Here is a 16,565-nt window from a genome sequence, read left to right on the forward strand (position 1 = left end):
AATGTTACAATGAGAAAAAATGGCGGCGGAGTGAACGGAGTTACACAGACCGTCTCCCAGAACCAAACTGGAATTACAACTATAACACAGACAAATCGACGGGAAAAACCAACAGAAAAGCAGCTTGCGAGGACCATACAACGAGGGACACTGACTCCATCCAGGTAGGCTTGCGAAGGCGCGAGATGGGGCTGGGAGCCCACGGTCCGCAGCTTGGCAGCGGCCTCAGCTGGGAACAGCGCCCTCGGGTTACACTCCCAGGTGGCCCCACAGTGCAGAGCCGAGACAGAGGCTAAAACAGCCACAGCCACTCACCTTGGGCTCCGGCGGATGGAGGGCAGACAGGACTGGAACTGTGTCAGGACACTCGGGGTTTGGAGGGCGCTCAGAGCTTTGGCTGAGTGCAGCCACTCAGGACGGTGGCCACGTTGCTCCTTCCCAGTGCTCAGAGGAGAGGCAGCAGCCCCTCCCTCGGAGATCCAACCCCACCCTGTGGGCCATTGAAGTGCTAATTGAGGCTCACTAACAATCAGCATCTGCCCCACCTTCGTGAAAGCCCCTTGGCTGAGCACCAGAGGGAGTTTTTCAATCAACTGACAACCCAAAACTCATCAAGTGACCTAGACTGTTAGCCTCCAGCCAAAAAGCTAGAGTTTAACAGTACCTTTACTGGGCTGGCAACTTTAACCAGGAAAGTAAGACTTGACAGTGGTGTTCAACATGGGTCCTCCCTCGATCATCTAAACACAGGAGAGGGAGCCACAAACAGCAGAACACCAACACCCACAGAGAGAACTTGACAGGCTCCAAAGCCCACAGTGATAGCCAAAATGGTGAAACACAGAAACAGAAGCCAAATGAAAGAGCAAGAGACCTCCACCGAAGATGCGATCAATGTGGAGCAATTAGGCATGTTAACAGAGATAGAATTCAGAGCCATGATCTTGAAGAAGCTGAACAGCATGAGTAGGGACATAAAGACACTGAAAATAAGCCAATTGGAAATTAAAAACCAACAAGAAGAGATAAAAAATGACATATCCGAAATGAAAAACACATTGGAAGGTTTAAAAAGCAGAGTAGAAGAAGCTGAGGACCAGATCAGTGAATTAGAAGACAGGGTAGAAAAAATCAATCAATCAGAAAAACAAAAGGAAAAAACTATTAAAAAACAGGAAGACAACTTAAGAGAACTATGGGACAACTGGAAACGTAATAATATTCGCATCACAGGAGTCCCCGAAGAAGAAGAAAATGAGCAAGGGATAGAGAATATATTCAAAAACACAGTGAGAGAAAACTTCCCTAATTTAGTGAAGGAAGAAGGCATTCAAGTTCAAGAAGCACAGAGAGTCCCAAGTAAGAAGAACCCAAACAGGCCCACACCAAGACACATAGTAATTGAAATGCCACAAATTAAAGACAAAGAGAGAATCCTAAAAGCAGCAAGAGATAAGCAACAGGTTACCTACAAAGGGAACCCCATAAGGCTCTCAGCAGACTTCTCACAAGAAACACTACAGGCCAGAAGAGAATGGCATGAAGTAATCAAAGTCATGAAAAACAAGAATCTGAATCCAAGACTACTCTACCCAGCAAGGCTATCATTCAAAATAGAAGATCAAATAAAGAGCTTCCTAGACAAAAAAAGGCTAAGGGAATACATTAGCACCAAACCAGCACTGCAAGAAATGTTAAAAGGACTGCTATAATTAGCAGTAGAAATGGGAAGAAAAAGAGAACCACACTAAACAAAAATGGCAATAAATAAGTACATATCAATAATCACCTTAAACGTAAATGGATTGAATGCTCCCATAAAAAGACACAGAGTAGCTGATTGGATAAGAAAGCATGACTCATCTATATGTTGTTTACAAGAGACCCACCTCTCAACAAAAGACTCACATAGGTTGAAAGTGAAGGGATGGAAAAAAATTTTCCAAGCAAATGGAAAGCAAAAAAAAGCTGGGGTAGCAATGTTCATATCTGATAAAATAGATTTCAAAATGAAGACCATAACTAGAGACAAAGAAGGCCACTATATAATATTGAAAGGATCTATCCAACAGGAAGATATAACCTTGATAAACATATATGCACCCAATATAGGAGCACCAAAATATATTAAAAATCTTCTGGAGGAATTCCAAGGAGAAATCGACAACAATACAATCATAGCAGGGGACTTCAACACCCCGTTGCCAGCACTGGATAGATCCTCTAGGCAAAAAAATTAGCAAGGAAACAGAGACTCTAAATGAGGCACTAGACCAAATGGATTTAATAGATAGCTACAGAGAATTACACCCCAAAACTACAGAATACAGATTCTTCTCAAGTGCACATGGGACATTCTCAAAGATAGACCACATGGTAGGACACAAACTAAATCTCTACAAGTTCAAGAAGATTGAAATCATATCAAGCATCTTCTCAGATCACAATGGCATGAACCTAGAAATCAATTGCAACAAAAACATGCAAAATCATTTCAACACATGGAGGCTAAATAGCATGTTATTAAACAATGAATGGGTCACTGAGGAGATCAAGGAAGAAATTAAAAACTTCCTGGAAACCAATGAAAATGAACACACAACAACACAAAATCTATGGGATGCAGCGAAAACAGTTCTGAGAGGGAAGTTCATAGCACTACAGGCCTACCTCAAAAAAAAAGAAAAATTTCTAATTGACTGTCTAACCTCCCAACTTAAAGAATTAGAAAGCAAACCAAAAGAAAACCCCAGAGCAAGTAGAAGGAAGGAAATAGTAAAGATCAGAGCAGAAATAAATGACATAGAGACCAAAAAAACAATTCAAAGGATCAATAAAACAAAGAGCTGGTTTTTCGAAAAGATAAACAAGATTGATGGACCCTTAGCTACACTCACCAAGAAACAAAGAGAGAGAACCCAAATACACAAAATCAGAAATGAAAGAGGAAAAGTAACAACCAACACCACGGAAATACAAAAGATCGTCAACAACTACTATCAACAACTATATGACACAAATTCGACAATCTAAGCGAAATGGACAAATTTCTAGAAACACACAGTCTCCCAAAACTATCCCTGGAAGAGATAGAAAACTTGAACAGACCAATAACAACTAAGGAAATTGAAGAGGTAAACAAGACTCTCCCAGCAAACAAAAGCCCAGGCCCAGATGGCTTCACAGGGGAGTTTTACCGAACATTCAAAAAAGAACTAACACCCATTCTCCTCACACTATTTCAAAAAATTCAAGAAGGAGGAAGACTTCCAAACACGTTCTATGAGGCCAGCATAATTCTAATTCCAAAACCAGATAAAGATACTACAAAGAAAGAAAACTACAGGCCAATAACCCTGATGAACATAGACGCCAAAATCCTGAACAAAATATTAGCAAATCAGATTCAGAAATACATCAAAAAAATTATTCACCATGACCAAGTGAGATTCATTCCAGGGATGCAAGGCTGGTACAATATTCGCAAATCAATAAACGTGATACACCACATAAACAAAATGAAGAATAAAAACCACATGATCATATCAATAGATGCTGAAAAAGCATTCGACAAAATCCAGCATCCATTTCTGATAAAAATTCTCAGCAATGTAGGAATAGACGGATCATATCTCGCCATAATAAAGGCCATATATGAAAGACCTACAGCCAACATCATACTCAATGGACAGAAACTAAAAACATTTCCATTAAGAACAGGAACAAAACAGGGATGTCAACTTTTTCCACTCTTATTTAACATTGTACTAGAAGTCTTAGCCACAGCAATCAGACATGAAGAAAAAATAAAAGGGATCCAAATTGGAAAGGAGGAAGTGAAACTGTCATTATTTGCAGATGACATGATATTGTACATAGAAAACCCTAAAGACTCCATCAAAAATCTATTAGACTTAATAAATGAATTTGGCAAAGTAGCAGGATACAAAATCAACGTCAAGAAATCGACAGCATTCTTGTACATCAATGATGAACTCACAGAAAGAGAAACTGAAAAAACAATCCCATTTACCATCGCGCCAAAAAAATTATGATACCTAGGAATAAACTTAACCAAAGAAGTAAAGGACCTATTTGCAGAAAACTACAGGTCATTGAAAAAAGAAATAGAGGGAGATATAAAAAAGTGGAAGCACATACCCTGTTCATGGATGGGAAGAATTAACATCATTAAAATGTCCATACTACACAAAGCAATCTATAGATTCAATGCAATCCCCATCAAAATACCAACGACATATTTCATAGAACTAGAACAAATACTTCAAAAGTTCATATGGAACCAAAAAAGACCCCGAATAGCCACAGCAATCTTGAAAAAGAAGAACAAAGTAGGTGGGATCACAATACCAGATATCAGGTTATACTACAAAGGGACTGTAACCAAAACAGCCTGGTACTGGCACAAGAACAGGCATATAGACCAGTGGAACAGAACTGAAAACCCAGAAATGGACCCTCGGCAATGCGCTCAATTAATATTTGACAAAGGTGGCAGGAGCATACAGTGGAGTAAAGACAGCCTCTTTAATAAATGGTGTTGGGAAAATTGGACAGCTACATGCAAAAAAATGAAACTAGACCATCAACTTACACCATACACAAAAATAAACTCAACATGGATAAAAGACTTAAATGTGACCCATGAATCCATAAAAATTCTAGAAGAAAATGTAGGCAAGAAAATTTCGGACATCATATGGAGCAGAATTTTCACTGATACATCACCTAAGGCAACAGAAAGAAAGGAGAAAATGAACACATGGGACTACATCAAACTAAAAAGCTTCTGCACAGCAAAAGAAACAATCATCAAAATGGAAAGGCCACCCACTGTATGGGAGAACATCATTGCCAATGATGTATCAGATAAGGGGTTAATTTCCAATATATATAGAGTGCTCATACAACTCCACAAAAGGAAGACAAAGAACCCAATTAAAAAATGGGCAGAGGAGCTGAATAGACACCTCTCCAAACAGGACATACAAATGGCCGAAAGACATATGAAGAAATGCTCAACATCACTAATCATCAGAGAGATGCAAATTAAAACAACAATGAGGTATCACCTCACACCTGTCAGAATGGCCGCCATCAACAAATCATCAAACAACAAGTGTTGGCGAGGGTGTGGAGAAAAGGGGACTCTAATACTCTGCTGGTGGGAATGCAGACTGGTGCAGCCGCTATGGAAAACAATATGGTGCTACCTCAGAAAATTAAAAATTGAACTTCCATTTCACCCAGTGATCCCACAGCTGGGAATATACCCTAAGAAGCCTGAAACACCAATCAGGAAGAATATATGTACCCCCACGTTCATAGCAGCACTATTTATAATAGCTAAGATCTGGAAACAGCCCAAGTGTCCACCAGTAGACGAATGGATAGAAAAGCTGTGGTACATATACACAATGGAGTACTACACAGCGGTAAGAAAGAAAGATCTCTTATCCTTTGAGACGACATGGAGGGACCTGGAAAGTATTATCCTAAGTGAACGAAGCCAAGCAGAAAAAGACAAATACCACATGATCTCACTTATATACAGAATATAATGAACATAACAGTCTGAGGAATACAGTAGACCCAGAATCATGGAAGTAGGGCACAGACTGACATCCCTCAGAAGAGGGGATGGGGGGGGGGTGGGGTGGGAAGAGATAAACCACAGAACTTATATGCATGTATGCATGACCAATGGACATGGACACCTAAGCCGGGGATGAGGTGGAGGTGGGGTTGGGTGGGGGGTGCCAATGGGGTAAAAAGGTAAAATATCTGTAACAAAAAAATAAATAAAAATTCATTAAAAAAATAATAAAAATAAAATTAGAAGTTAGAAAAAAAAAAAAGAATGTTACAATGGTTTGTAGAGTTGGTAAAGGACAGTATTCTCAGAGTCTGAGGAGGGCATGTAGCCCAGTAGAGACAAAATGTGTTACAAATCTCAATATTATTGAGGCAAATCCTCGAACAAGAACCATGACAAATGGTATGATGAAAGGGAGTCTCCAGGTAAGGATATTGAGGGCCACTAGGCTTGTTGTCCTAGACCTCCAATGTTGTTTGTCCTGACCAACAAGTAGTATCTCTGGTGATGTCATGAGGTGCTCAGGAAAATTCTTCATGATTTCCACAACATCAGCAACTAAGATTATTTAAGTATGCCTTTGGCTATAATTTGCAATTACAAAGCTCAGAAAAAAAGGTTTTAGTTCTCAATAATTCTAAGTCAAAGGATGGGAGAAAAATGAAACATAAATTTAAAGAGTGTTAGCCAAATTCCAAAAAACTAGAAAAATTCAGAATCTAGTTTAGTTTATTGTGAAAAATGATACTTTAAGGACAATTAATTGAACTAGAGTATAATATTCACAACTGTATATTATAGATTCTATTGAAAAACAATTTCTCCTTCTAAAATCACCCTTGTTTTTATCAAAGAGCCAGATTAAGACCAATTTATTTACTACAATAACTTCAGCCTCAATTTGGCCAGATTATTTGCATAAACACAAAAAGAATATTGCAATAATTGATCATGTAGGCTCTTTTAAATCTGCTTTGTTGTAATTTCACAAGGAATCTCCAGATTGAACTTTATTTTATTGTTTGTGTTTTTTTTTTTTTTTAATCCTCACCAGATGATATTTTTCCATTGTTTTTTAGCTAGAGTGGGAAGGAGGGAGAAAGAGTGAGAGAAACAACAATGTGAGAAAAACGCACCAATTAGTTGCCTCCTGCATGACCCTTACCAGGGCTGGGGATCAAACCTGTAATTGAGGTATGTTCCCTTGACCGGAAATCGAACCTATGACTCTTTGGTCTGAGGGCCAATGCTCCAACCGTTGAGCCAAACCATCCAGGGCCAGACTGAGCTTCAATTAGCTCCTCAGGTGAAGAAGCCAAGCCATCTAGTTGTCATAAGGCTTTGCTTACAATACCTATGATCTTGGGTACATTTTTCAAGTTCTCATGGTCCCCAAAACTATCTTGAGGTTGTTTCTTTGCTAACTCCCAGGAAAGCAAGCTTTATTCCTTTCCTGGGAAGACTGCCAAGAACCATACAAATAAGCAAGGTACCAAGCTATTTCCCCAAGGGGCTTTAAACAGCTCCCAATGTCAATCTTAATTCCTTAAAGTTTTCTCATGACATCCAGCGTCTACTCATGTCTCTCTCAAACATAACCTTCCAATAAAAAAATTGGTTAATAAAGCCATAATTAGTAGCTGGTTTTAGCCCGGCTGGTGTGGCTCACTGGTGAAGCCAAGAAACTGGTTTTATATGTCTTATTATGAAGAGAACAGATTCTTGACCTGGCTAGTGTGGCTCACTTAGTTAGAGTGTCATCCCATATACCAAAAGGTCACACATTCAATTCTGTCAGGGCACATACCCAGGTTGCTGTGGGTTCAATCCCCAGTCAGAGTATTTACAAGAGGCAATCAAACAATGTTTCTCTCTCACATTGATGTCTCTCTGTCTCTTTTTCTCTTTCTCTCTCTGCCTTCTTCCGTCTTTAAAATCATTTCTTTAAAAAAAGAACATATTCTTATGGGATTTATGCAAACAAACATATTGCCATGAAACAGTAATACTCACCCATAAGAGTTTCCAAATTCTGGGAAGATCAGATATGGAGAAAAATATAAATGCTCTAATATTGTTCATAAAAGTATAATTTACCAAATGGCTTTAAGGAGGGGAAAAAAAAAGGTTACCTTAGGTCTGAAAAGCAAAATAAAAATCCTTGTCCTTTTTGCAGAGTGAAAAAGAACCAAACTCCAACTCTGCATTAGCTTACTTTTGATATTTAAATGTATTTACTTAGTTAAATTCATTATTCAGATTAACTATATAATTTCCTCTCAAGATATCTCTTTACAAATCTTCTATAACTTTTCTAGTCCCTTTTAGTTTACCTCTTCTTATCTATTCAGAAATAACCAGCTTTAGAACAATTCTATTTCCTTGAAAATATATCTCCATACTTTATACTTTCTATTACCAAAACCATTAAATTTCTTTCCAACTTAAGTAGTATTTTTAACTTTTAGAAACCTCATTTTTTATGGCAACTAAAAAATGAGCAATTAGTATTCTTTACATTGGCAAATACATTTCATAACTTCTGAAAACATAGACTACACATACTCGCACTTTTAAGAGACACATCTAATAAAATAGAAGACATTCATTAACTCCAAATACATTTTCTAGTTTATTTGTAATAAAAAGCAAAAAAAAGTAGGTGAACTTAAGATTTGTCTAGCAAACAATGTTTTAGTATTTCAATTTATTTCAAAATATCCAAATATTCAATAATCATTATTCTGCTCTGATAGCTGAGATGTTATTCCTTTTCAATAAGTATTACTTCCTAGAAACTTGCATTTTAAAAGATGGATCAGATACAAGTTCTTATTTTTTTTTTTTTATCCTCACCCGAGGACATTTTTCCATTTTTTGTTCAGGTAGAGTGGGAGGGAGAGAGAGGAACAGAGAGAGAGAGAGAGAAACATCGATGTGAAGGGACACATCGAGTGGCTGCCACCCGCACAGCCAACCAGGGCCGGGGACAAACTGCAACCGAGGTACATGCCCTTAGCGGGAACCGAACCCGGGTCTCTCTGGACCGCAGGCTGACGCTCTAACCGCTGAGCCAAACCGGCCAGGGCCAAGTTCTTATTTTTTTAAATTTTGTATTTATTAATTTGTTTTTGTTACAGATTTTTCTCACTTCCCCCCATTAACCCTCCTCCCCTTTCTCCCACCCTATTTCTAGCTTTGTTGTCTATGTTCATTGGTCATGCATACATGCATGTAAGTTCTGTGGTTTATCTCTTCCCCCATAAACACCCCCTCCTCTGAGGCTTGTCACTCTGTACCCCACCTCTATGTCTCTGGGTTAATTTTGTTCAACAGTTTGTCTAGTTCATTATATTCCACAAATAAGTGAGATCATGTGATATTTGTCTTTCTCTGCTTGGCTTGTTTCACTTAGCACAATACTCTCCAGGTCCTTGCATGCCATCTCAAAGGATAAGAGATCTTTCTTTCTTATAGCTGCATAGAATTCCATTGTGTACATGTACCACAGCCTTTTAATCCATTCATCTACTGATGGACACTTGGGTTGTGAAATGCTCAACATCACAAATCATCAGAGAGATGCAAATTAAAACAACAATGAGGTATCACCTCACACCTGTCAGAATGGCCGCTATCAACAAGTCATCAAACAAGTGTTGGCGAGGGTGTGGAGAAAAGAGGACTCTAATATACTGCTGGTGGGAATGCAGAGTGGTCCAGCCACTGTGGAAAACACTATGGTGTTACCTCAAAAAGTTAAAAATTTAACTGCCTTTTGACCCAGTGATCCCACTTCTAGGAATATACCCTAAGAAACCTGAAACATCAATCAGAAAGAATATATGTACTCCTGTATTCATAGCAGCACTATTTACAATAGCTAAGATATGGAATAAGATACGAGTTATTAATGAAATCCAGGGATTTACATTTCAAAGGTACAAGGAAAGAAATTCAAGCTCCTCCCAGGATGACTTTGGTTTCATAAAGTCAATTATTTATAAGCCTTTTGAGGTGGGAAGTTATGGGAAGTTAAAAGGATTTGGTGGGTTCTGAATAGTTTCTGAAGCCATATGTCTAGCCTTGTAAAGGCTTTATTTGTAAAATAAAGACAGTTGTTTTTATCTCAAGAATTTCCTTGCCATTCAAATGTTGGCAAATGACTAACAAATCAATTCACCTATTTTTGGATATTTTTTTCCACCTGGGAATATTTTTCATTTAGACTCTGTAGCAATTACAAAGGGATGTCTTTTATAGGTAGTACATAGCTTAGGATTGTCTGTAAAGGTCATAAAGTCTTGAAGATCTGGAACCTCCATCCATTTTTCCTTGGAAATATCAAAATAAATCTAGTTGTAAGGTAATATTAAAATTAATGGTGCCATTAACTGTCCAAACCTCTCCATTGCCCAATTTATATTGAGCCCAGGTCATGTTGCACAAAAAAGATTAGCCTTTTTTCTTGAGGAACAAAGGGTCAAATTTCTCCCAGTTGGTGAATATATACCCCAAAAGGATCCTCTTGAGGTATAGTGGACAGGCTTCCCTTCTGTGGAAAGATAGTCATGTAACAAGCTGAGAGCTAGATGTGTCCCTACAAAATTCCTGGGCTGTTTTGGGACACCTGAAAGCAGACACTCTGTACCCTGTCATCCTAAAGTACAGTAGGTGGGCACCCTGTACCTTGCTGCCCAGGTGCCACCAGGGTGTGGAGTGATTACTGAGTCTGCTGAGGGCAGCTTTACCAATGGTCACAGTGGAAAGGTCAGAAGTTCCAAACCGCATGATCAGCAATATGCTAAGGAAGGAAAGGTCACCCTGGAGTTGAGGTTCTACCCTACAATTATTTTTTGCCAGGCACCGGGGGCTTTCTACCCTGGTGACCTTTCATACCTGGCCCATGATCTTGCTTTGCTCATGTCTGTTTAAATGCCTACCACATCTCCACCTTCTTGGGTGGAAAACTTGTTCTATAACTCTGGTCTTCAATAATTATGCTAAAAACCTGTTGCCCTGCCTTTTGTGTTCCCAATAGGCTTGGTCCTTTAAGATGCCCAGTAGGGAGAGGGCAGCTACTCTTAGAAGAGAAGAGAGGGTCACTGCTAAGCTGTCCCTGAGGATCTCATGAAAGTTAGTAATTAAGACAAGTAAGATAAGATAAACGTTCAATCAGTCTCAAGATTAGTCTCCTGTTGGGAGATTCCTTTAAAATCATTATTTTCCCAATTTGTTCAGTATTTGATTCATTTAGTTCTAAATACATTTCACTTTTCTGGAAAAAGGATATGTGGGCATTATTGATTTTAAGAAAATCTCGCCCTATCAGGTAAATTGAGGCAGATTTATTAATATATATTACCCCATAACATTCCCTCATTGGAAGGGGACAGGTTCTGATCCTGCTCTATCTACTAGTTAAATGGTTTGAATCTACAGAACACACACACACACACACACACACACACAACTGTAACTTAACCGTGTGGTTATATTTTACCTTCTTGAGGTTTTTCAATTCCTTTTTTTTTTTTTTGATGACTTGACTATTTATACAATAAATGAAGAAAACTGACAATAGTATATATAGGCCAGTGGTCAACCAACACACATGTTAACAAATGGGGCCAAAGCTGCTTCAGAAAATAGTATTTGAATGGACCAGGCATTTAATAGCTCATGCAACACTACTTTTCTAACCCACCGAGTGATGCTCAGATTTAGGTAAACACTAGAAGTAACTGCACTGAACTATATATACCAATTCAGTTATGAACTGCAAGTCAAGACAGGGCAATTATTTCAAAGTATAAACACAGATACAATGTAAAAGAATAATTAAAAACATTTTGTAAGTTAAGAGACATGCAGTAAACATACATGGATTCAAGTTCATAGAACCTACTTAGACACAAATTAAACAAAACAAGAATAAAAACAATGTTTGGAAAGCCAATTTCAGCCCTGGCTGGTTTCACCCTTAATAGGAGCAAGATCTTAGCTGGGTCATTTCATTCAGGATTATTTGAAAATCAATTTACATTCCTATCCTAGATCCCAGCTATTAAGATTCTTTCAGGCAACCCACTTTATGGGAGAGCATAATCGCCAACGATACATCAGATAAGGGGTTAATTTCTAAAATATATAGAGTGCTTATACAAATCAACAAAAGGAAGACAAAAAATCCAATTAAAAATAGGCAGAGGAACAGGATATATGAATGGCTAAGAGACATATGAAGAAATGCTCAACATCACTAATCATCAGAGAGATGCAAATTAAAACAACTATGAGGTATCACCTCACACCTTTCAGAATGGCCGCCATCAACAAATCATCAAACAACAAGTGTTGGCGAGGGTGTGGAGAAAAGGGGACTCTAGTACACTGCTGGTGGGAATGCAGACTGATGCAGCCACTATGGAAAACAATATGGTGTTACCTCAGAAAATAAAAAAATTGAACTTCCATTTGACCAACTGATCCCACTTCTAGGAATATGCCCTAAGAAACCTGAAACACCAATCAGAAAGAATATATGTACCCCCATGTTCATAGCAGCACTGTTTACAATAGCTAAGATCTGGAAACAGCCCAAATGTCCATCAGTAGATGAATGAATTAAAAAAAGCTGTGGTACATATACACAATGAATTACTATGCAGCAGTAAGAAAGAAAGATCTCTTATCCTTTGAGACGACATGGAGGGACCTGGAGAGTATTATCCTAAGCAAAACAAACCAAACAGAGAAAGACAAGTATCATATGATCTCACTTATTTGTGGAATATAATGAACATAACAGTTTGAGGAATGGGGTAGTCCCAGAGATGTGGAAGTGAGGTACAGACTGACAATCCCCAGAAGGGGGGGGGGGATAAACCACAGAACTTATATGCATGAATGTATGAACAATGGACGTGGACAACAAAGTTGAGGACAGGGTGGGGAAGGAGGGAATCAGTGGGGGGAAGGAGAAACATCTGTAACAAAAATAAATTAATTAATTTTAAAAAAAAAGAGTCTTCCAGGATCTTTCATACTAACTGAAGTTGGGAAAATGCAGTTGAAGAAATAAAATAAAATGATACCAACTTTCACACACACCCAAGTTACCAGCAGTCAGCACTTCAGTGTCTAATGATTCAAGTTAGAAGTTCCTTCCCCTTTCTATCTTATCCCATGATATTCTACCTGGGCTACAGAATACAAAACACAACCCACCTTCTACATGGCAGAAACTGGTTAATACTTCAGTATGCACAGGACTGAATTTGAAGTTGATCAAAAGGCACTTCAATTTGTTACAGAAAATAAGAAGAAATAGCATGCTTAGATTAGACAGTTTAACTTTTCTTGGTCACCTGGTAAATTTTGAGTTGGCTCCCATTAGTGGTCAACGGAAGACTGCATTTGGTGTACAAACCACTCAAGTTAGGCTAAACAGGGTCTTTGTTTATTTATTTTTTTATCCTCACCCGAGGACATTTTTGCATTTATCTTCAGATAGAGCAGGAGGTGGAGGGGAGAGAAACATCAATGTGAGAGAGACACATCGAGTGGTTGCCACCTACACAACCCCAACCGGGGCCAGGGACAAACCGCAACCGAGGTACATGCCCTTAGCTAGAATCGAACCCGGGACTCTCTGGTCTGGGGGCCGATGCTCTAACCGCTGGGCCAAACCTGCCAGGGCTAAACAGGGTCTTTATGTTGACAATACAAACTATGTTTATCTGTGTATAAAATGCCAATTTTATATACAAGCAAGTAAGCTTTAAAATCTGCTTTGAAGCTGCAAGGCTGATGTTGTCCAATGGCTTTGTGGTAGTAACTGAATGCTTAAACCTGCTGACCAGATCCACTTGCATCCCCACGGAGGTCTGTTGAGAGCCACGGTAAAGTCATGAACAGCCAGCCTGCTTGTAACAGCCAAACATGGACAAGTCCTTTTAAAGGATCTGAGTAGCTTTTTCTATGCTTTCATTCTAGTTGACACTACTAGCATCATTAACAAACAGGACTAGTACCTCAGTAGCTACACAGTTTTAAAGATGCCATTAATAAACATTATGGATAATTGATGGTGCAGCTGGTTGATTCACTTCAAGTGGATTATTTTACTTTTGAGGATAAAGGGGGATAAAAGGTCAGCAAAATAAGAGCAGATCTTCAGTTCATTTAGAAGTCAGAATCCAGGGTAAAAGAGTTCTTTGTTGGACTTGACATCACTCCCATCCTCTGATACTCGCCTACTCTCTTCTCAAAGAAATTCATCTTCCCTTCCAGTGAAATATTCTCCACTGATTCTCTACTCTGAAAACCTTACTAAATGCCAGCTCCAGCCTGAGTCTGTCTGCCACAAATTTAATGTACTGCTTCATTAAAGTACAATTCATCCTAATGAGCTTCACTGGCAAGGCCTTCGTGAGGAATTTCTGTTCTATCCTAACAGCATTGGTAATTATTTCTTTTACTCTCTCCTCAAAAGGTTTGTGTAGCAAGAGTTTAAACATCAGGCAAGCAGAGTCACCATGCAAACCCTCATCTCTGCTAATAAGTTAGTTGAAAAACGTGAGGCCAGGCATTAGTCCCCATTTCTTGAGCCAGAATATCAATGCAAAAGAACCAGAAAAGCATATTCCTTCCACTGTGCAAAAGGTGGCCTCTTGGCCCCCAATCCAACACAAGGCCCAGTCTGCCTTCTTGACACAAGCATCTTCTGGATAACTTTGAAGAGAAACTCCCTTTCTTTGGAATCTTTAATGTAAATTTTCATGAGGAGACTATACATTTCAGAATGTATGTTTTCCACGGCAATTTGGAAGCTTCTGTGATCTGAATTTCTTGGCTAAACCGCTCCACAAAGTTTTCATTTACTATGCCATCACTTGCTGCAAAGAAAGCCAGAACATGTGAGATGAAGTATCACTCATCAGGCTTCAGGGCTTCCCAGATTCCCAGTGCTGGAAGTCCTTGGAAAGATCCACCTCATCACCTGTCGAAAAGGAAACCTTGCCTTTCTTATACATCTCCTAAATATCATGGTATTTGATAGGAAAGATGATAAAGTGGCATGGGTTTTCTCTCAACAGTGGTTCATCCTGCACACTGAGGGCAGGGACCTAAGATTTTGGCTCTGCCGGCTCCTGTAAAATCCTCCAGGCAGTCTTGCTTGCCAGCATGCTCGGGTACCACTGAGAGACAGGGCATGATCTCCTAATCTGCCAGGCTGAGCCTCTTCATGTACAAGAGCTGCAACTGCAGCTACTGCGGGTCGCCAAGGGTGGCGAAGAGGCAGTAGATGAGCAGCATGGTTGCAGCTGTGACCGCACGTGGGTCACACATATGATGCTGCACTCTGGTCCAGGGAGTTCGAGATTTCAATTTCTTAAGTTATCAAAGAATAAGGAAGTGTCATTTATTATGTGTTTATAATATTGTGGTAATTATGAACCATTATCTTCCAGGGAATAAAATTATTACTAATATATAGTTAAATATTGCTTCAATAATTAAAATCTCAAATGAAAATAAATATTAAGTAAAATTCTAACACAAAATAAATTTTAGAATAATCATACATCTTTATTTGCAGATTATTGGTTTAAAGTCATTCATTGCTGACACCCGGTGGTAATCAGTTATAAAGCATGCTTGGTTTATATAATGATTTTCATTTCTAACTACATTGAATGGTTTTATTATCTTTATTTTACATCTATATTTTATTTTACCTGTATGTACATAACACGTATTTTTTTTAATCTTGGAAAGTACAGAGATTCCAAACAATATTGTTTATTAGCACAACAACAAACAATAACTCTAATTTTTAATGCAATTTTAAATATTACTGAGGTAATAACAATAGTGTTTTAGAAGTGTTCAAACACATAGCTCAGGCCTTTTCTCTATCACATGAAACGTCATATCAATGTAATATTAAAACTATAAGAAAGGCAAATAAAAAAGTAGAAGGAGTCGTTTTTAAGTATTTTGATATTTTGCATTTGTCTAGTGCTTTCATCTTTGCAAAGTATTTTAAATGCATTATAATATACCTCATTGCAACATAAGACGTTATCTCCTTTTTGACAGAACTAATGCAAAGGAGTTAAATAATAGAGTCAAACAATCGTTTCCTCTAATATTCTGATTTAATTGTTTAACTGATAAAAACATACTAAGGAGAAAAAGGATGGCAGCAGGCAGGACCGGAGCAAGGGTGAGTGTGTGAGTGTGAGAGAGAGTGTGAGTGGACGTGAGTGTGGACGAGTAACCTCAAGCAATGCAGAAAAGTGAAACAGAGGGTTCCTGTGCTGTGGACAAAGAGCAGCCAGCTACTGCAGTAAGTGGCTTGTGAGGGCGCTCCTCCCTACTTGGCTGGCAGGCCCTACCATTCTGGAATATCTGCTGGTCTTCTCTGGGAGGAGGCAGTGGGGAGCATGTAGGGCATCCTTACCTGCGTTCACCAGTGTACCTTGCACCATCCAACCAGTGGACTGTGTTGGGGCAACACGAACCAGTGCACAGTAGCAGTGCTGTCAAGGTCCCTGCTCAGGGAAGCAGCAACTGGCCAGGAGCCCAGCACTACGCCCTACAACAGCAGCCTGATCACAGCTGAGGACCACCCCCAACAACACTAGCATTAGACTGGGAGCCCAGCAACTTCACCCACAGGAGCAATGACTGGTAGGAGTGGAGCCCCACCTCCAACAGCAGCTGAAGCTCAGGAGCTGAGACACCTCAGGAGCAGACATCCATTCCCAGGGAGCAGCAGCACAGATGGGAAGCTGAGACCCATCCCTGGCAGCATCAACATAGGCTGATCAGGAGTGGTACATTAGACCAAACAGTAGCAAGGCTCAGGCAACCAAGACATGACCCTGACAACTGCAGCAGCAAATTTGGAGTGGAGCACCTCCCTCAGGAGTAGCAA

At 39.3% G+C, this 16,565-nt stretch overlaps 1 pseudogene; it reads right to left on the reverse strand.

Annotated features, from left to right (window-relative positions):
- Nucleotides 1–13,804: 13,804 nt before the first annotated feature.
- Nucleotides 13,805–15,372, reverse strand: LOC118635281 (annotated as a pseudogene).
- Between the last annotated feature and the right edge of the window lie 1,193 nt (nucleotides 15,373–16,565).

This window comes from Molossus molossus, unplaced genomic scaffold, assembly GCF_014108415.1.
Source record: "Molossus molossus isolate mMolMol1 unplaced genomic scaffold, mMolMol1.p scaffold_m16_p_2, whole genome shotgun sequence".
Classification (NCBI taxonomy): Eukaryota; Metazoa; Chordata; class Mammalia; order Chiroptera; family Molossidae; genus Molossus; species Molossus molossus.